This window comes from Echiichthys vipera (genome assembly GCF_963691815.1).
Source record: "Echiichthys vipera genome assembly, chromosome: X".
NCBI lineage: Eukaryota > Metazoa > Chordata > Actinopteri > Perciformes > Trachinidae > Echiichthys > Echiichthys vipera.
This window is the reverse complement of record NC_139825.1, coordinates 15,281,905-15,303,682: the sequence shown is the minus strand read 5'-3', so window position 1 is coordinate 15,303,682 and position 21,778 is coordinate 15,281,905.

Here is a 21,778-nt window from a genome sequence, read left to right as displayed (position 1 = left end):
TGGCCCACTCCCACACAGACAGATTTTCAGTGACTTGACATTGTACATACCAAAATGTTTACAGAAACGCATTTTAGTTTACTGTTTAGCTGTAAATTGAGAACGCTTGTTCTCTGTCCGGCTCCTTCCAGTTCGACATTCAATGTGTGCCATCAGTGTATGAATGTGCGTTTGAATAATTAGATCAGATGATGAGCAGGTAGCCTCTGCCATCAATGAATTAATGTCTATGTGAATGGGTGAATGTAACATGTTGTGTTTATGCGATTTGAGTGGTTGTAAGACTAGAAAGCGTTAGATAAGTACAAGTGCATTTACCATTTGTACGGATATCTCTATGCACTGATGATAGAGTATCTTGGAAATCAAATATGAACTAAGAGGGCCCAGACTAATGTACATTTGCAATAGTAATATGTAATGTGTTTATTTAAAATTCTTGTCATTGTTTGTTTTTGATGTTTTTAAATTATCTGATGATAAAATGATAGCAGTTAAACTTGTTCTTTCCTTCCACTAGCGTTCACTTAGACAGTGCACCTTCCAAGCTTATACAAAGTACCCAGCAGGATAACAAAGGAAGAGCGAAAAAAATCAATGTAATTGAACACTGTGTGGTCACTGCAATAACCAGTGTAGATACACTTCTCTAATGATAAAAAGGGATAACGTGCAGAGGCATTGTCTTGCCCTTATGTGAGCCAGTGGTGACACAACTGAAACAGAACAAATTTCAATGCCAAAATTTGATGATATAAAGTTTCAGGGTATGAAACCTGCAGCATGCAAACGAAAAAGGAATTTCCAGTGACAGTTTCTGCAATCCTAGTTGTCATGGAGATGGCAGTAACTTGTCGTAATGTCAGGGTTTGATGTTGCTCATTAGGCCAGTAATGATTTGTGGATAGATTGTAGGTGTGGGAGTTGTGTCTCATTTGAAGCCATATGCTTGTGGCCAGGGTACTTCAGACACTCGTGTTTACTGAGAGATCTGAGCTATTTTATCGCTCCTAATGTCATAATTTACATTCTGCCAGTGGACCCTAATGGATCCAACACTACACGTCTTCCCTTTTTGTTTAACTAAATAATCTTTAAAAACATTTTGTATGTTTTTGATCATATTGCTCACTATAGCTGTGTTAATGGTGGCATTACGATGAGTAAGCAGTATCGGGAGTAGTGTTATTAGTATAATCCTAATTATTATTGTTAGTGTTGTGTATTTTGGACTTATGATGGAACATTAGCAGGTGGTTCTTCATTGTGAAATTCTGGCAGGGAATTTGCTTTTATGCTGCACAGTTTGACTCTTTAACTCCCTCACAGATACCGAACATCTGTCAAAAACTCTCAGCAGTGTGACAGTGTGATGCCAAAAAACAGTCAATATTTCAGCTACAGTATGCAGTATTTATTCAAAATCTAATACAATATATAACATTGTGAAGCAGCAGCAGCCAAGATTTTCATTTAAAAGCAAATTTGTCCGATCAGTCAAAATCAGGCTGCAAGCCAACGCCCCATCCAGCGTAACTGAGACCACATTGATTAACCCTGTTTATCCAAATTAAATTCTGTGGTTGGGCACATAAGGGACAAATCAAAATTTTAGTATTTGAGTGCTCTGAACAGAAAAAAATGCACTCAGCAATGTTTTTTCCGCCAGCTATGAGCTTTCGCCTCTTCTGTCCCTTTAAAGCAATCACAAACTGGCCAGTATTGCTGTGTGCAGTGTAATGACTTGTCAAGCTTTGATTTCTGGGTAGTAAACTTTAAATTGTTAATATAGTTAACTGTCACTGCCATTTGGAGCCACTGTCATTGCCAAGTGTAGTTTTAAGCAATATGACTCCACAGATCATATGTTTACTGCAGCATCTGCAATGTTGACAACTTGTGGGAAGATTGAAACGTTTTTTGCACCTCTTCATTTTGGGCATTCTTTGACTTCCATATGCGATGTAACAGGCTTTCAAATAAATTAATAACACACGTTCAGAGCAAGTGCCGTGGAAATCAGGTGATGTAGTAGCTACTACAAGCCTCAAATGCCGCTTAGGGAGGAAGTTGAGTTGGGTCAAATGTCCCATCTCAAACTTAACTACATAACAGATGGACTTATTTGAACCAAAACCACAATATATTCTAAAACCTAACCATGTCGTTTGGATGCAGTAACATAGTTTTTGTTTGAATTCACAACGTTTTGGCCCCAAGGCTTCCTGTTCCATCCGTGGCCCTTTCCCTTTGACATTAAAACCGTAACATGCCCTCTCAGAGGAAAAGCCCGGTTTCTGCCTTTTAATGAAAGGTGTTCATCATCACCTTGTCAGCAACAGTGTGTGACTGCGACTGGTTGATGCCACTTAGTCTCCCTGAGGGGAGCTGCAGCTGTCAGGCCGAATTTGCAGTCCTGCCATTTCACCTTGACAGACGAACCTACCTATACAGGACAGGAGAGCGGAGGGCCACATAATGGGCCCTCCACTTGTCTTCTCCTTTTAAAAAAGTGAATTGGATGACATGTGTGTCTTATTTGAGTCCTTAGCTGCATCTTGTTCTGCTGTGCTAGTCATTCTGTGTTGACACCAACAAATGCATCAGAGTGTTACTTTCACTATCATTCATTGCCCACGCCATCACATCACGATCCTCGAAAGGCCCTCAAAGGTCAGTGTGGCGGTGATGACCGGTCTCTCCCTCGGCTGCCATGAGTGAGTGCCCTAGTTCCCCTTGCATGGCTGAGCTCTGATCGCAGGCGTAAGGGAGGGTTACAGTAATGCCAGCTGACATCCTGAGAAGCTGTGATTGCTTCGAGGGCTTTGTGGGCGGGCTGGGTGGATGGTGTGGGTGGCAGCAGCGGGATAGGGGCTGCGTCTCTCAAGGACCTTTAACAGCCTTTTAAAAGCTCTGAGAGGGCCGGCCTGACGCCAGCCACTCATATGAGACAAATCGCTGACAGAGCTAAAGGGAAGGAGGGCAGTGAGGAAGAGGCGAGCAGGAGCACGCAGCAGTTCCTGGAATGCCTTTGAGTTCATCACGTAGTCAAGTGATACCTAAGATGATCGAGACACACCACAAGCTAATCGCCCTCACTGTAGTCACTGTGTAATTACAACCATTTGCACTAAATAATTCAACAGAAGCAACCGCTGAAATAACATCCAGCACTCATGGAATGCATTTCTGCAAGCTTTTCCACTGAAGCCTATTACACCACTTTAGTCTTTGTCGGGTCAGCCTGGCAACTGAGATAGAAACATCCTGCATTACAATCCTATGACCTGGCACCACTCACAGCAAGCTCACAGAGTGCTGTGTTTGACCTATAAAGGTTTGACTAAATTGGCTAATACCATGTTCTGTGCCACTGAATCCTCTGTTTCAGTGGACAATCATCCATCGCCAGATGGGGGTGGGGGGAGGGGGGGCATTATCCAAAAAGAACACTAAAGTCCTGGGAAGCTTTATTACTCTCATGTCTTCATTAACTCCCTCAGACTTCCAGTTGCGTGCCATATTTCATCAGCGCTGAAGAATGAGTTTTCTGACAGTGAACATGAGAAATGCAAGAGACTCAATGGGCAGGGCTGGAGGGGGGCAGCCTACCCACAGAAGATCACAGCAGTGGCAATGAATGCATCAGAAAACACTGCTGTAGGCGAACATAAGTCAACAGTGCCTAATGTGAGCCTTTGGTATGCATGATGCTAAATAGATTGTGAAAATGCTCTTTTCATGACTAAGATGAAGCTTTTCATTAATCCTAGAGCTGAACCTGCCTCCGCAAAACAACGAGCATCCCTCGCGGGAAAGACAAAACACCCACGGTAGGCTGGAGGGATCTCAGAAGAGCTCTCATACAGCTCATGGACTCGCTCTCTTTGCATCCGCCCCCCTAGCTGTGCGTGCATTTGTGATTTGCATGTTAAGATATGTGTAATACATCATATGTGTAGCATGCTGAAATAAGTGTCTATTCCTGAACATTTCGTGTGTGTGCATGTGCCTTTCACCACCATGTGCATATGCTTTTGGGCTCTGTGTGCAAAGTGTAGGTGGATGTGGTTGAAAGAGATATTCACAGAACTTAAATCATATTCCGCCTTTTATGTGTATGTGTGCCGCGTTTGGTCAGAGGAGATATAGGTTTTCGATTTCATTCTAGGCAGCCCTTGGTAATGATGCCCACATGTAGAGGATTAAAGAAATAGCATAGATAATCAGTAAATATTCACATGTGTGAATGCTGATAGGTCTGCTCAAGCTATTTTGTTTATTTGCTGCAATATGAAAATAACTACAGGAAGAACTTGCACATCTCTGTTTAGCACAACTTCCTCTCTGCTTCTCTCTACCTTCCTTCCTTCTTCAGTTTTATTTTCCATTAATTAAAAGTTAAGAGAATGTGCAAACACATTTGTGCACACACAAATTCATTCGCAAACCACAATTTGAAACTTAAATTGCAATTTTGGGGTTGCAATTGAGGTAGATTATCAAATAAATGGAGCCATGCCAGTTTGCTTTTGTGTGTGTGTACATCTACACCAGAGATTGCTAGTTTCACTTTAATAGGCCAATGCCACTGGTGGCTGTAAACGGTGCACCGCAGATTCAAAATAAAACAGGTTTCACTGTCAAACTGTCATCCCGTCATGCTTTGTTAAGAATAAGGCAGAGACAGTTTAATCAGCCGTTGCAAAGTAAAATGAATCACCACAGGACATCAGAGGATTCAGACTTTGCTTTGGTGCCCTCAGACGCTAATGCTAGGCCGCATCAGTCATATAGCAGCTATAAAGTTTTCTTCATGTTCTGTCGATTCTCCAGAACCTGCACACTAATCTCATCGCAGAAAGCCCAGCAATCTATTTCTGAGCAGAGCCATTTTTTAAATCAAATAGTTTCCTCACATTCAACTGAGTAAAAGTGTGGGAACTGTAACTGTCCGCAGGTGACAGCTCAGGCGTCCATTTCTAAATGCCAGTAATTACAGCCCCTTTATGAACCCCTGTGCATATAGGTGGTGGCTCTGTAGAAATCTCCTCTGCAGTGGAGGGAGTCATTGTAGAAACCTACGTAAAAACCTGCATCTACTGACAATTAACTACATTTTTTTTATGCTGTGCTAATCGGAAAGGAAGCAACAAAGCAGCTAAAAGTTTTCCCTCTGCAAGGCTTCATTCATCAATTGCTGTAACTACATGACCTGATATAGACTCACCAGACATGCCACCTTAAGTGTGTTTAATAGATGATTTCAATGTATAATTCAGTCTTGTACCTGTTCACATTCAAGAAGATGCTTTATTGCACAATAGGTAATTGTGTGTCCTTCGACGCCACTTTGGGGTAATATTTTCACTAGAAGGGATCCAATTATGCCCATGACTGCAATAACTAGAACAAAGATTGCATTTTAGAATATAAGAGAGGCACTTACCATATGGATTTGTAACAAACTGCTAATTTTGTGATACAGTTTTAAATACATTTGGGTGACAAATTACAGGAAAAAAACAACATAAAGGTGTTGGGCCATGACCAGCAGACAGAAGAGATTTAGTGCTCCTTGGTAAGGACTCTACATGCTTTACTGAAGTTATAATCCGTAAGAATTGAGATAAATTCTTTCTAGCACCCGTTTTAATATGTAAGTAAGATGTAATTGCAGGTGCGCCTCTGGGACCTCATCTCCAAGATATCCTTTCGAAACCAAACAGTGTCGACTGTATGACATCAGTAGATTGGCAGCACTCGCCTGCGCGATGTGGTGTGATGCCTTCACATCGAAGAGGGGAGGGGAAAGAGTGTGGCGCATTTAGTTTTAGCCTTAGAAAGTCACCATAGACACTCATATACCCAGAGTCCTCTGCTGTGGTAATCCTTGACATCACCATTGTACATGTTTCTGGTATTGTGTTTCAGGTGGGTGTCTTTAGTCATATCGTCACAGGGAATAAGGACCCTCTGCATTCATTATGCCTTTTTCAGTCCTCACATTAATTAAGGTTTTCCTTTAATTTGCCCTTAAAGCTGCTATATTTAATATATTTTATATAAGCAATGGCTCAAATGACTATGTGTAAAGGGGGTCGCTCGTTGTAATGAACCCACAGTGTGAGAAACTATAAGTTCTGTTGTTTAAATCTTCTCTTCTGACAAAATGGTTACTATTTTGTGTCTAAGTCATCATCAGACAGGGCATAACAGACAGACTCGCAAAAAGCAAGCCTTTATTGTCATTGCACGAATTACAACAAAATTAGGAGCACTACTCCAGTGCAATAGGAAAGGAAAACAATGCCACAGCTGACAACACAGGTTCTAAAATAACTGCACCAGAATAAATGTCATGTTTGCACTAGTATGAATTAATTTATTGCACAAGAAATAATATAACTTTTGTACAAGTATGAATGTAATTATTAGAAATAATGTAATTATTATTATTGCACAAGATCCAGCCTACAGTTAGTCACTGGTTTTTATTATTATGCCACAAAAGACTTTGGATCTACATTATCTTGTTTTTTTTTTATTGGTATTGAGAGGCAAGAGCACTAAAAAAACAACTATGTTGACTCTAAAACATATATTTTAGACAATACATAATTTGTCCGATATGGGTTTTTTTTTTAGAACTGAGAAAAACTACTAAACCTCCTCAAAAGTCGCAAAGAGTTGGTTTTTTTTTTTTAAAGAAAGTGAGCACAAGAGGGCTGTGGAGCGTGATCACTGTAGACTGCCTCTGTCCGTTTACACCCACATTCAGAGGTGGAAAGAATATCCCAGCAGGGAGCGTTACATTTTACTTAGGCTGCTTGAACTCAGCTAAAAGAACAGATCAGAAAGTATCCATCTATCCATCCTTTTTTTCCGTATTTCTTACATCACTAAAAGCACCTTTGTTGTGCTGGTGGTGAAGAGGAGAGATAAAACATGTGAGAGCAGCTTTTCCCCCTGTTATTTCATTATGCAGGTGTAATACAGGAGAAGCACTAAAATCAACAAACATTACGCAATTTTTCCTGAATAGCAGGAGAAGAAATTACAGGTGAGAAAATAGAAGGTAACAGTTCAGGGCTGGCAAAGCTTTCATTCTCAGCCACAGCTCCCAACTCAGATGTCATTGTAACTGTCATTCTTTGGTTGTAAAAGAGGGGAACGGCTCTCTTTTATGGCTCCCATGATTTAATGTTGAGAAAAGAATGCATTTAGGTGCTGCTCGTTGATATATATTGTCTTGGAAATGCCCGTGTCTATATGTTAATGCAGTTCATTAATGCGGAGGAGGGACTATAGTGGGAGGGAAGGAAGGAGGGAAGGTTGAGTGGAGCTGAGAGCTATGAGAGGCAGGGGAGCCAAGACCTTATGTCTTAATTTTGGGGATTTTACTTGATGTATGATTACTGAAATATTGCAGCGCTATGCTGTCAATCTCAGCTGAGAATGGGGAAATGTTGAGCTATAACAGAGCAGTCTGATGTGGTTTGTGTAGTTATACTACAGCAGCCTGATGTTTTCAGGTGATTTAATAAAGGTAAACACAGTGAATGGCGTATAATGCCACTGCGCATTCTCTCACTCTTTCTCTCACTGGCTGTCGAGTCCTTCCCGAGTCATGCTGCTTCATTAACTGGACCCAGCTGCGATGTATCATCTTCTTCCACCATGTTTACAGAGCTATGGGTGGGTGTATATTCAGTGGCATAAGGGGTCAAGGAGCATAGTGCAATTAATCTACAGAGTTTTTTTGTCACAATATTTTTTCTGTAATTAATTAATGGAAATCTCATCTCATCTCATCTCATCTTCAACCGCTTATCCGGGGTCAGGTCGCAGGGGCAGCAGCTTTAGCAGGGGACCGCAAACTACCCTTTCCCGGGCCACATTAACAAACTCCAACTGGGGGATCCCGTGGCGTTCCCAGGCCAGTGTGGAGATATAATCTCTCCACCTAGTCATGGGTCTTCCCGGAGGCCTCCTCCCAGCTGGACGTGCCTGGAACACCTCCCTAGGGAGGCCACCATCACCAGATGCCCGAACCACCTCAACTGGCTCCTTCAACAATAATAATTCTATAATTAATGGAAAAGAATTATTTTATGACAGCGGTAGTTTTTACAGTTTTTCTCTGTGATGTCTCCCATAGGTCATTAGATTTCTGTGGATGGTGCTGAGGTGGGTCGAATGAAGCCTACAGTTTATGTTCGTCACCTTCGACAGCAACCACCTGTCACTCATGACTTAAGGCCTTAATATAATTCAAATAGTTATAAAAAAATTCACCCTGTCACAAATAGGGAAATTTGCTATAGAGACCAGACTGCAAACATGTTTATTTCTGCAGTAAAGTTGGGCATTTTAACAAGGTGGTTTATGGGGATTGACTCTTTTGGAGTGGACATTCAAGAGACTGCAGCTTTTGTTGGCTTCATGTTTAGCCCTTGTGGTTCTTTCTTTGTAGATCTATCCATCCCCCCATCACCTGTAACCACTTACGCTTAACAGGGCCATCACGTGGGGATGGAGCCAATCCCAGCTGACATTTGGCAGGCTACACCCTGAACAGGACGCCAGTCAATCACAGGGCTGACACGTTGGCTCCATTCCATATATATTTTGCATTTATTTTATTTTTACTTTCAGTACATACTGCAGCTGCCCTTACAAAGTATACATACAACTGGGACATAATACTTCATCATTACATTGACACTTGAACTTTGACCCCTCTTACTCATATTTGCTGTGCAGAGGATTGTGGGTCAGAATAGCCAGAAAAGCATAATGGCTTGCATACTGGTATGGTAGTAAAGGTATTGGGACGCACAGATAGAGACAACAACTTTCCACGCTCACATTCACACTGACAGGGGGTTTAGGGTCAACAATTAACCTAACCTGCATGTCTTTGGGAGGAAACTCACACAGGACATGCCCCCAACATTGCAAAAACACATGTTTTACACCATGTGTTTGTCCAGTTATGCAAAAGGGTAAGAAAAATTCATCACAAACTACAAAGGCAATAGCTGCTGTTATTGGTGTCAGAGTAGTCTGTCTGAGTTGAATTTCTACTTCAATAGAGACGTGTATTTATTATGTATACAAAAGCACAACAAAGAACAATTCCCCTCCATTAACATGACAGACATACAATCCCATATATTATTGTGTGTGTGTGTGTGTATATATATATATATATATATATATATATATATATATATATATATATATATATATAAGTCAGTTTTTAGACACTAATTAAGCAAAATGTGTGTGGTGCTCCGAGTAAACTTTATTATTAAGATTTTATTTCCCTCATGTTTGGACCTCCAGGCATGGACTGATTGAACAAAGGGACTGAAGCATGTAGGGAACATTAAATGGACTTGAGTAAAGGTGAATGTAACTTGATGACAGATTCGCAGGCGAGAGGCAAGATGCTCTTGAATCCCATGATAATGTGTATAATCCACTGCAGGGATGTTAAGTGCACTCATTTCACACTCCATTTCACACAGCGCTGCCCTAGGAAGAATCTGTGTGTATGATGACTCAGGAAATTCACAACATCACTCTTCTGGATCTTTCTGTTGTCGTTTCTCTCCATTGTTAATTATTAGAAATCCATTGTTTTTTCCACACTATTTCAGAATGAATGATATGTCAGGAATATAATAAGGACCGAATTTGTGGCATTCATACTAGTCAGTTTTTGGTTGTGAATTATTTCACAAGAGCTATTACCGACATTAAAATGCAATTTGTAGGTGTAATTTCTACCTGTTGCTTTATGATAAATTTGCGACCTAATGCACAAAATGGAAATTTTAAGACATTTAGAGATAACAGTGTCTGCTTATACAGTATGTGATCACCTGTTACAAGGACAAACACTTATTGTCCATTCATCAGCCTAAGAAAGAACTCTCACTGAGTGTCAGCAGTCTATTATAATTCAGAATAAATGGTCTTCATGAACCCCTACTCATGTAATTGATACACACCACAAATCCATTAACTTAAATATCATGGACTTTAAACATTTCTATACACTATTAATATTGTATAAAATACAGAGAAACTGTCATCAGAGGGATAAAATGTAGTCCGCTGATTGTAGGATGTTTTTTTCTGTAAACCTGACGGATGAAGAAATACATCCATGCTTCTAGAAAATATGCATGTATCCACACATCCATGCAACATCAGGGCATGAATAAGTGCAGGAATTTTTATTTAAACATGTATTTATTCAGATTTATTTACTCATTTGTTTTTGTTTCATATTAGGTGATACATCTGCTGTTTTTGTATGTTTGTAGTGCAGCTATGTTTCTCAGTTCCGCTGTATTTACTATGGAATTGTTTGGAAAACCTCCCCAGCGAGCAGATGGCGTCTGCCGAGAGGAGAATAAAGCTAGAACCTGGGCTCTATACAGTGCACACACATATTTTCCCATTTCCAGCCCAAGTCTTTGTAAAAGGGAACAGCAGAGGTCTATCGGGAATTTAACCATGGGTCTGTTTTGGGAAACGGTGCACTTGTTTGTTTATTGCAGTCTTGCTGTTGGATCTATGCAGCAGCCACTATACAGCAAAAGATGTGGATGCTGGAGAGACTCTCTGCAGCTCCCCCTCCTCTTAGAGTGATTTCAATCACTTTGATCATCATGGTTTCCATCAAGCAAATGTGTTCATCATTTGACCCCTTTGCAAACAGAATAAACCATAAAGACTAATTTGTATTCCCTGGGAAAGCTAATCTCCAGCAAGCTGGTGTATCCCTGTGTTGTTGTTATTAAGGCAGTGCTTCAGTATCTCCTCATATAGCTGCTTACACTCTGGCCCATGACACATTAAAGAGAACTTAGCAGCAGGCAAACTAGGGGTCTTACGCTGAGTCTGCACTTACTAAACTAACTCGGAGGACAAGATAAGCCAGGCAAAGCTTGAAAAGTAAATCTAAGGCTGTTTGAATAAGCCTGCACCTTCCTGCCGGCTACAATCTACACACACAGTATTCCTCCCAATCTCTCTCTCGGGGAGGTTTCTTAAGCATGCTTTGTAGCCAGATCCAGGTAGGCTATCCGTCACTGCTGTTGTGAAGAACATGCCAACAAGAATAACCCAACGTAAGACATAAAATCTATCTGGTGGCCATGGGGGGCTCAGAGGCTGGACGAGATTGAATTAAAATCTCTCTTTTGCTGAGTCAGACTCTTTAGATAATTGCTCACTGATATGAGGAACAGTTCCCCTCTTGGCTGTAAGTTCAGAGGGAATGCAGACAATGGCATATTTGGCTGCAATCACAGCAAACCCCCCCACCATGAACTGGAGCAATGAGAGTAAGATAGCACAAAGCTAATCTCTGGTCCTACAAAAAGGCCTGGGGGAGCAGTCCGGAATGTAAGCAGTATTAATACCATGGTTTCTTTGCGTGCCAGGTATCTTAACTCGACTTATGGTCATTGACCACCACTTCCAGTCTGGGTTTGTATGCCAATAGACAAAGAGTGTACATGCAAATGAAGGAGAATATGCAACCCTTGTCAACAACGTAATGGCCTCGAAGTAACAACCATGCATGCCTAAGTAACCTATTGAAGTTTGCTCTGGGGTACACAGCAGCAGTCTCACATCAGCAGTTCTACCGCTGTCTCCAATCTCGCTTCCACTGCCAGGAGGTTGCACATCTGCACAGCACAGTGACTGACAGCGATGGTTCACACACCGTTCACCCCTTCCACCCCAACACACACTCCTCACAAAACACCACCCAGCCAGAGTGCTCCCCTACGTGACTCCTCATGTCTCAGAGCTGAGAGGGAGACACGGCGAGAGAGGTGGAGATTAGATAAATCTGGGGGAGGTGGGATGAAGAAGCAGCTGTTTGCATCCTGTTGTTTCCATTCAGAGTGAAACTGGAGAAACGATGTGTCCATGGTTTTGGTCTAATCTGCACTTGCAAGGCTTTATCTATAATCACATTAAAACCCTGTAACTCCAGTAATTTGGATATTTAATCATTCTTTTATCATATTTTGTGAGACTTCGGGCGCCCCTGCAGCGCAGCAAGACACACAGCTCCACACAAAACGCTGCGCCTTAACGCGTAAAAAAAAACAATCAATGCACCTACAGTCCTGGGCGTTGCACTGCTGGTTAAACGCAATCTACAGAATCTACTTTTCAAAACTGTTGTAACACTATGAATCATTGATAAATTATTAAAGTATTAAACAGCACTGATACATGCAAGTTGCATACAAAATGTTTTACGTGCATCCCCAGATTTGTCTCACGGATCCTAATTGTCAGTATCTTTTCAACCCTCCGCCTTAAGTAAATTTAACTCACGACGTTTTGTTAAACAATTTCTTGCCGTAGATGACCCATTTTTGTTGCTTGTGTGGCTGCACTTACCCCTATCTCTTGCCCACGAAGAATCCTTTCATAAGAAGTGACCCATATCCAAAGCAAAATCGTATCTTGTATATATGTGTGAAGGGACGATTTCCTTAACGATTCTGGCTTCTTCTTGTTCTTCTACTCCTTCTTTTTTAAATTATCATCTAAACATTGTTTATGAATAGAATCCAAAAGGAATCCACACGCATTTCGATGCTGCGTCGATCCCCCAAAATCATTGCGAGCGCTGTCCACGGAAAAGTGGTTCTGAAAGTCTCAAGTCCCAACTTTAGGCTGTGTGCGAATGAAAAGGAAATGGCACGTCGACTACGGCCACTCACTAATACAGCCCCTGCGTAGAGATGATCTGATTTTTACGGGATAATAGCGCAGAGAAGCACATATCCCACACCCGAGGCTAGAGCACTTTCAAGCTGATAGACGGAAGACGATATGCGCCCCGTGCACTGGATGTGATTGATGTTACAAGCATCGCAGCACACCGCCTTTATCAGGGAAAAAATGCACCATCAATGAATCGGAGGGGGAAATGTGTGAATGCCAGATTACAGCGTGTAATACCACCAGCGCTTTGGCACTGGCTGCATAGTCAAAGTGTGACATGAAGCCTTTGCTTCCATTTGTTCAATCTTAACGTCGATTTGGCCGCCTGGTGTCTTCTTACCTCTCAGCAAAGACTTCCGTGTCGGTTTTTGTGCATTTCTTTTTCTCTGTAAAGTGACAAACAAGCACACTGCCTGTAAACTCAGGGTTTAAGACATCTCACCACTTTAACACAGTTTATATCTGTCAGTTCATTTGGACAAGCTGGAACAATTATTCATGTCTGATCTAATGATGTTCTGGGATGATCAAATTATGTGCAGTAAAATAGCACGCGCGTAATAAATTCAGTTCTCACGGTGAGAACAGGAGATGGGCTGTGATTGTTTCGAATGTGACGCTTCTGGGTCTACTCAAACGTTACAGGTGCTGATGCACAGCAGCAAATGCAGTGTGTAGAGTCTCAAAGCGCCTGGGATGCTGTGCGTGGACATTGACGAACATATCAAGTCCAATCACTGAATGCGAAAACTCAATCTATTCTCGGTCGGTTTTGTGTGTGTGTGTGTGTGTGTGTGTGTGTGTGTGTGTGTGTGTGTGTGCGTGTGTGTGTGTGTGTCACACTGACTGGCAGCCACACTCTGCAGCAGCAGAGTATATGAAATCATGTCCAAAGGCATGCTTGTATATGTCCAACATAATCCAGCAAAAAACGCGAGAAATTACTTTTAAACTGACCATGGCACATTATTATTTGAGACTTTAATGCGATTTATGGATCAATCTTTAGGCTATTAACCTTCAAAAGTATAGAGTGTTTGGCTGAGAGACAAAGAATCTCATCATCTATCAATTTAACTGTGGCACCGGTGCAACCTGCAGACCTGTTGGAGGGGGATTGATTCGTGCTCCAGTGTTGGAAAGTAACTAATTACATTTACTTTTGTACAATTTTTGGGTTTTTACTTGAGTATATATATTTTATGCCTTTTTACACTCCATAACATCTCAGAGGCAACTTGCACTTCTTTACTTCATACGTCACTTACTTTATGACTAAATTTATCTGCTTTAATTACTTTGAAGATAATTAATACAAATTACAAATCAACTAATACATTATGAACAAGCAACAGTAAACTACCCATCATTGTATAAAACAATTAAAAGTATCCCCACCTTTACCAGCTGTAACATTAAAGTGATAAACACATTAATGCCCCACTAATTATAATTCAGTAATATGATTCTTAAATGGGCCATTCTGCATAATGAGTACTTTTACTTTCAGTATTTAAGTATGTTTTGATGCTACTACCTTTGCACTTTTACATGAGTATGATTTTGAATGCAGGACTTTTACTTGTAACAGAGTTTTTTTTTTAATTATTATTTTATTATTTATACAAAGTAGTATTGTTACTTTGACTCAAGTAAAAAATCGGAATACTTCTTTCACCACTGACGTTCCACTGTGTCTAATAAAAGACTCATGGTCACACTTCTGCCTTGGCTTCTTGTATATGCGCAGCTGCTCTTTCTGCCTTCTTGATCACAGGACAGAGCACTTAGCGGAAGCTCTCACAGTTCTGAGTGTGTTACACCTGTGGAGTGTTGGACTGAATCCACCACATCAAGAGAAAGTAGGTGTGTGTGTGTGTGTGGGGGGGGGGGGGGGGGGTCCTTTGAGGGGTGTGTGTCATGTCTCTGTGGGCCTTAGAGGCAGCTGAACCTCTGAATATTCATCTCCACCTCTGCTGGAGCAAATTCCAGCTGCATGACTAGACTGACTGACACAGTCTTGTGCAGTCTCAGGAAACTGTAAAAGTCTTGCAAAAAAAAAAAAAATCACAGAGAAAACTTTTTTCATTTTTTGAACAAAGTGTTTTATGTGTCTTTATTACCCAACAAATAATCAGCTCTCTCCCATCTGTCAGCTCCTCACACCCCGTGTTCTATTTCTGTTTAGCATAGTTAGCATAATAAGTGAATTATTTAGCTGTGGAGAATGGATACAAACGTTATTTTCACCAGGAGACCCATTTCTGTTTTGCTCTCTGCTGCAGTGCACTGGGAGACGGTCTTGTTGTACGTGTCTGCTCTGAGGATAACATGTTACGCCGCTGAGTTTTCCCCATCCCTCTGTGCAAGGCGAACTTCTGAGATTACTTTTTTCAATTAGCTATGGGGCGGAGAGAATTTAAGCCATGTCAATTCCAGTCACTAGTGAAAATCCCAGTGAAAAAGACTAGCCACTAAGGCGTAATCTCCTGGCCCCAGACGTCTCTCATTTCATGGATACATTATGGAAAATATTCAAAATGTAAATGAGGTCACAAGATTTTCAGTTTATTGGTGGGATTCATTAAGGGCCAAAGCTCCTGCAGTGCTTATTTGTCCACTCACATGCTTCCTTATAAAGAGCACTTTTGTTTTAAAGACTGTAAAAGAGAATTTGAATTTCTAAATAACTTGCTCCATTAAACCAATTTGGAGTTGATTGTCTGACTGAGGAAACGCTGCTTTAAAAGTCTTCAACTTCAGAATAACAATGATGAGAAGAGGGAGGAAGTGAAGACATGGGAATCTGTCAGTATGAAATAAATGATAATCTAATTGGAACAAAATGTGAGTATGTCAGTATCCTACAGCTTTTCATCAGTTTCTGTCATTTAATATTGATACAGGCTATTTACTGACAAAAGTTGGAAGACATAGATATGAGTCCGTTTGTAACAGTTTGAAGCAATATTTTACAAAGATGAAACAGACCAGCCAGGGCGGACAGCCATATGCTCCATGCGTGAGTGATATATTCGTTTGTGATGCTGGCTGGCTGACAGTTGTCACAGGTGTAACCTTTGAACTCAAAAAGCTTTTTTATATAAGAGACTGGCCACAGTGGAAATCCTATCAATAGTACCCAGTGTGCACAGGGAAGAACCTCACATTTCATCTGCTGGAGACAGACTCAGATTACTGTTTTGTCCTTTGTGTCAGGAAGTCGTCTTGTGAAAAAAAAATGCTGCTCATAAGAGTGATGTCTTAACCTCAAGAATCGTTTGACAAAATGAGGTTTAGGATGGAAAATGTAGAACAATGCTCAGATCAACCATGTACAGAGGTTTTGTGGTTGTTTGTTGTGACGTTTTATAGAACTAACAGCCTAATTCAACTTATTTAAAAGGTCACAGCTGCAACGATCAGTCAATTAGTTGGTCAACAGAAAATAAATCTGCAATTACTTTGATTATCCAATGCAAAAATGCTAAAGAGAGTGATAGTTCCAGGTGCTCAACTGTGAGAATTCACTGCTTTTCTTGGTCTTACATTGTATTGAATTGCATGTTTTTGTATGGGACTGTTTGGGTAGATGCTAGTTAACACCCACTAGACATGTTGACGTCAACATGGGCATACTGCGCAGGAATCGATACTAAGGATTCGACAACATGCAACTGACTGTTTTAGACTGACTTTAACGGAGTAAAGCAGCACTTGTTTCAGTGTTTTACAGTGAGAAATCGCCAATAAAGACTTAATTAATTAATAAACACAAAACAACACAATCAAACATTTTCTAACAATAAGATCTGAAACTGGGGAGAAATTAACAACACATAGCTACATGTAACTTAGTTAGCAGTGGATGTGACTGTGGAGTAGCAGCACCTTTTAATGTTAAAAATCAGCTATAAAGCTTCTAAACCATAAGCTACACAATCAAACAAGTCCCAGCAGGAATGTGATCCGAAAATAGGGAGAAACTGAATCAGCAAACAGGATGGAGTTTTCACGGACATTAGCATGTGCCACAGTGTTTATAAAATGTAAACACTGCAATAACGTCTGCTCAACATGCCATAATTTCAGATAGTGTAGTTTCTGGTTTATATCATATTTATTGGCATTTTCTCACAGTAAAAAGTGTTGCTACACTCCATAACTGTCTGTTAAATGGCGCTGAGCATTGACTCCTGCGCGGTAGTAGCAGTGTTGAGTTAAACATGTCTAGCGGGTATTAACTAGCAGCTGACTGTTGGTTGGACAAAACAAGAAACCTGATTTGGCTCTAGCATATTGTGATGGCCATTTCTTACTGTTTTCTGATATTCTATAAACCAAATGATGGATCACATGGGTTGCATGCACAAGTGCTGACCCTTAGTTCCTTTGTTTGTATTAGTCTTTATTGTTGTTTATTGTTGTATATGGCATCTATGGCTTATACATCAGTGACAAATTTCCACTTTATGCAAGTCTAATAGACAATAAAGTAATCTGAATTTACTGATAACGAAAACAATCGTTAGTTGCATTACAACTGCTGCTGATATTGAGTACTAATACTCTACTAATGAATACTAGTACTGCAAAATACTAAAAGTTTGTTATTTTTGGCATATAAAGCAAAAGTCTTGGTAACACTTTCTATGAAGACCACATCAAGGTGCATTATGAGGACATCCATAGTCAATAATCATGCATTTATAATGTTTTATGACTACACTCATAAAAATTTATAATGCTTTCTGGTACACTATATCAACGGTCATAAACAACATAAACAATATGGATGTGACTTATACTGATTTACAAGTCCAAGTTTAATTCACTATGAATGCCCTCATAATGCACCATAGATGTAGTCTTCATAGAAAGTGTTACACAGATCTTTGTTAAGAACTATAAAAGATTAGTATTATGTTGTGGTGGGCATTAATGGATGACATCAAAGTGTGCTTTTAGTGTGAGGCCAAGATCACAAAAAGGACCATATAAATTACAGTATGTGGATTTTATATGTACCTTTAATCTAAAAATATCAATTTCCTGTGGGTGTCTGCTGAGTAGAGTGGAAGCATACTCATTGCACTTTTTCTCACTAAAACCTTATGTGTGCCGTTTGATATAACAGAAAAGGATAGTTCATTACAGATCCTGAATTGATATCATATTATATAATATAATATATAATAATAAAAAATAAGTTATTCAAAGACCTGTTATCTGTGACAGATGTTTGTACAATTACAGGTGTCAATCATGAGGCAGAGACATTCCAGGAACACAAAATATAAGGTCTTTTTCTGTATTGTAACAACTATATCACTATTAATAGCAAGCTTTTTCACTGATTTAATATTATTTGATGTATTACTCTGAGGCTATTAAACAAATAAGTCAATGTTACATTTTTGAATGTCACTAGAAATATTAGCTTGGGACGGGGGGGGGGGGGTTTCTGGCATGACAGCAGCCCCTCGTGGTTATGACATTTAGTTAAACACCTTAAATCGTTTAGTATGTTGAAATATTGCATATTTATACAGTGATGTGTTTTATAATTAAACATCTAAAGTAGATATTCCTGGTATTAAATGGATATTACTAATTTCTAATTCTGCCTTTAAATGCTTTTTTCATTAAAAAAAACAGCATTTAATAATAGCTTACCTTATATATTTCTATATCCTACATATACTATAAGGAACGATTGATTTTAAATCATGTCAGCTTGTGGTACTTGTGTAGTAAAGCATACTGTATACAGAGAGAGAGAGAGCGAGAGAGAGAGAGAGAGAGAGAGAGAGAGAGAGAGAGAGAGAGAGAGAGAGAGAGAGAGAGAGGGGGCAGTGTCACTTTAAGCCCAGAAGATCACAGCACGGTAAATTGCTTCTCTTATGTGTGTAGCCAAGCACAATCTATTCTGGCCCTGGGCTGAACAACACAATCTCCTGCTTATTTAGTCATTAATGTGCATATTTACTTGGAGAAAAAAGGTGCTCCAAAGGTTAATGATGCCAATATCTTTGCAGTCCTCGATTAAACAAACCTCAGTCGCTATAGCCTGTGGTTGTGTGTCATACATCTTTCCAGGGATTACCATATACAATCCTATATAAACTATGTCAAACTAGGGACTTCCTTAATATGGTTGCACCATTCAAATGTAATATATTTATTTGCTAGTTAAGACTTATAATGTGTAAATCAGTTAGAAAACATCCACAGTGCCGCGCCATCCTTTGATGGGATCACATTAGCTGCGACGCCAAACTGGGCCATCGGGCAGTAACTCCTGGAATGAGGTTTTGTGACTGCATCTTGCACGGTTGTGGCGCTATCGCCAAATCAGGCCAGAGCGTTAAGAGGGGGGAGGCGTTTCTACCCCCCTACTTTTGGCACAAGGTCCTGGTTGATAATCAATTAGTTTAGCCTAGCGAAGTAGCAATAAACAGGAAGTCACTGAAGCTGTAACATAACTTCCAAAAATATACGTTTTTTTGGCTCCATGATAGTGCATTTACCAGTGGCAGACTTACAAGTGACAGAAAGATAACAAAAACATAATTTAGCAGTGCCCTTTGTTAGACTGTTTTCAGTATTCTGTGCTGGTCAGATTCTGCGGTTCAGGAATGGCAAAACAATTCTTGCAGGATTCAGATGTTACTGCAGTTTTATTTATTCATCAATACACATAATGAAATGTGCCAAACGTTGGGTGAGCATTTCTTTGGAAGCTCAGTATAAATGTTAAATGATGTTTTGACCTAACATAAAGCTCATTGGTTTTAAGGCTGGGCCTTATGACAGGCAACATCATTCTCTAACCCTGACCTTATGTACCTTTTATCTTAAACTCTAAGTAAAAGGATATGCAGATACTCATTGTCTTGACCCAGCCTTATATCGCATTGTACATCTGCTCAGGCTTAAATACATGTGCTGGCCCTACTCGCTTGATGGACATTTTCATCTGAATGCGATGGCCTGCTCAGCCACTGTAATTATAGCTTCACTAGTGTTACATTAGCAGCCTTCTATCGTAACATAAACATTTACATACATGAATCATGTCCCTTGATCTGTTGTACAAATGAAAAAAAAAAAATGTCAATATGAAGCTGAGTGAAGCATGCTATCACTCTCCTCGCCAGCTACTCTCTTTTATGTATCCCCACCAACAAATGATGGAGAAATAGGCTTTACAGTCTGAATAACACACAACTATAACCGTAGACCTCAAGTCAAAAAGGGGAAAAAACAACCCTTTAACAGAAAAAAGGAGAAAAAAACCTGTAGCAGAACAAAGTTATAGGATATGTGTTTTAACAACTGAGTGGCGCACCTTTTTAAAAACTGGCTCACACTATGTTAGAAGTGAGCGCCCTCTTTTGGGCATGACAGGCACTGTGCGTCTCTGCTGCTCCTGGGTGTGAACGGTTCACCAGAGACTTACAAAAGAGAATGGGTTGCCGTAGCAACTGCAGATATTAAAAGTGCAACCTCTTGAGTATGACCCTATACATACAGCCTATGAATAATTGTGTAAAGCCTGCTCTCATCATCCAGATAGAATGGAGGGGCACATGAATGAACCACATGAGAGGGTTGTTTCTATAGAAATACATTTGATAAGGTATAGTTTTTGATTAGAAACTTCGGTTGAATTACATCCGTACCTTGATAAAATAAATAAATGTATCCTCCTCAACAGTATATGTAAATACATTTATGAGCTGCATTCTTGCTGCATGTTTATTATCAAACAGATTGTATTCCATCTGTAGTCTTCTGTATTATGTTTTCATTGTCCTATCTTCTCCCAGTGGTCAACAGTAAGACATGTGGCAGTGCTGAATGTGTACAAGTACAGTGGGTGAAACTGTTTCTCTTCTTACAACTAAGAATATGATGACTTCTGCCTCAAAGTTTTATTTATTGTCACTGTAGTTTAATTATGTACGTTTATATGTTAATGCTGCCTGCATATTAACTGCTCACGGCTGGCCTGGGGCAACATGTCCAACTAATTAAATTTTCTTTCCTGCATTTTATAATGTTTTAAATATGCTACAATATATCAGCAGCAACTAAGCTCCACACAGGGGGATGGTGGACACCATCAACACTGAGTGCATACAATACATGAATTGTAATGTAAGGCATAATGTATAGAGCGGGCCATTATTGTGAATCAAACCCTGACAGGGTGACGCAGAATTGAATTCATAATAATGACTGGCTCGCTCTACATTTTTCCGCTTATCACACAGCTACTCACTAAAGATATCAATCGTTTTTTCAAAAAATGGTTATTTAAAAATAATTTTCTAAAAAAAGGTCCTCCAGAGACTATGATCAGAACTGCATCCATAGCAACGGTCTGTTGTTCAGGAATAACATGAACGCTGTCATTGACTGATCAGAAATTTAACAAAGATGTGTGAACAAAGAACTGTAAAAACCTCCTGTATTTCCATGTTTGCATGTAAAAAATGTGATTGCAGGCAATTCTACAAATCCAAAATGTATTATAATGAAATAAATTCTAAAAAATATATATGTCTTTAAAAGAGATATGGTATAATACAATAATATGTCCACATTTGCAGAATAGGAGGTATTTTTTATTTGAAAAGACTCTACACAACAGTTTTTGGGTGGGAAAAACAGGGATTTGTTTCAATGAAGGGCCATCTGAGAAGTTCTGGGAGGAAAGTAAGATCCACTTCAAATGTATCTGTTGGTAGAAACTTCAGACAGAAAGTAAGTAAATAAGCTAAGAAGAAATTGTATTTATCCCTGGTAAGAAATTTGAATTGTTTCAGCAATAAAAGCAATGGGAACTTCAACAGACAAGTCAAAAAGCAGGACTATGAAAGAAATAATAAAAGGACTGAAAAAATGTTACCAATATAATAAACAATATTATCCTGATAATATGTTATTAAAATTGGATTGTTGATTTATACATAGTAACACAGTTTGCAGAGCTACA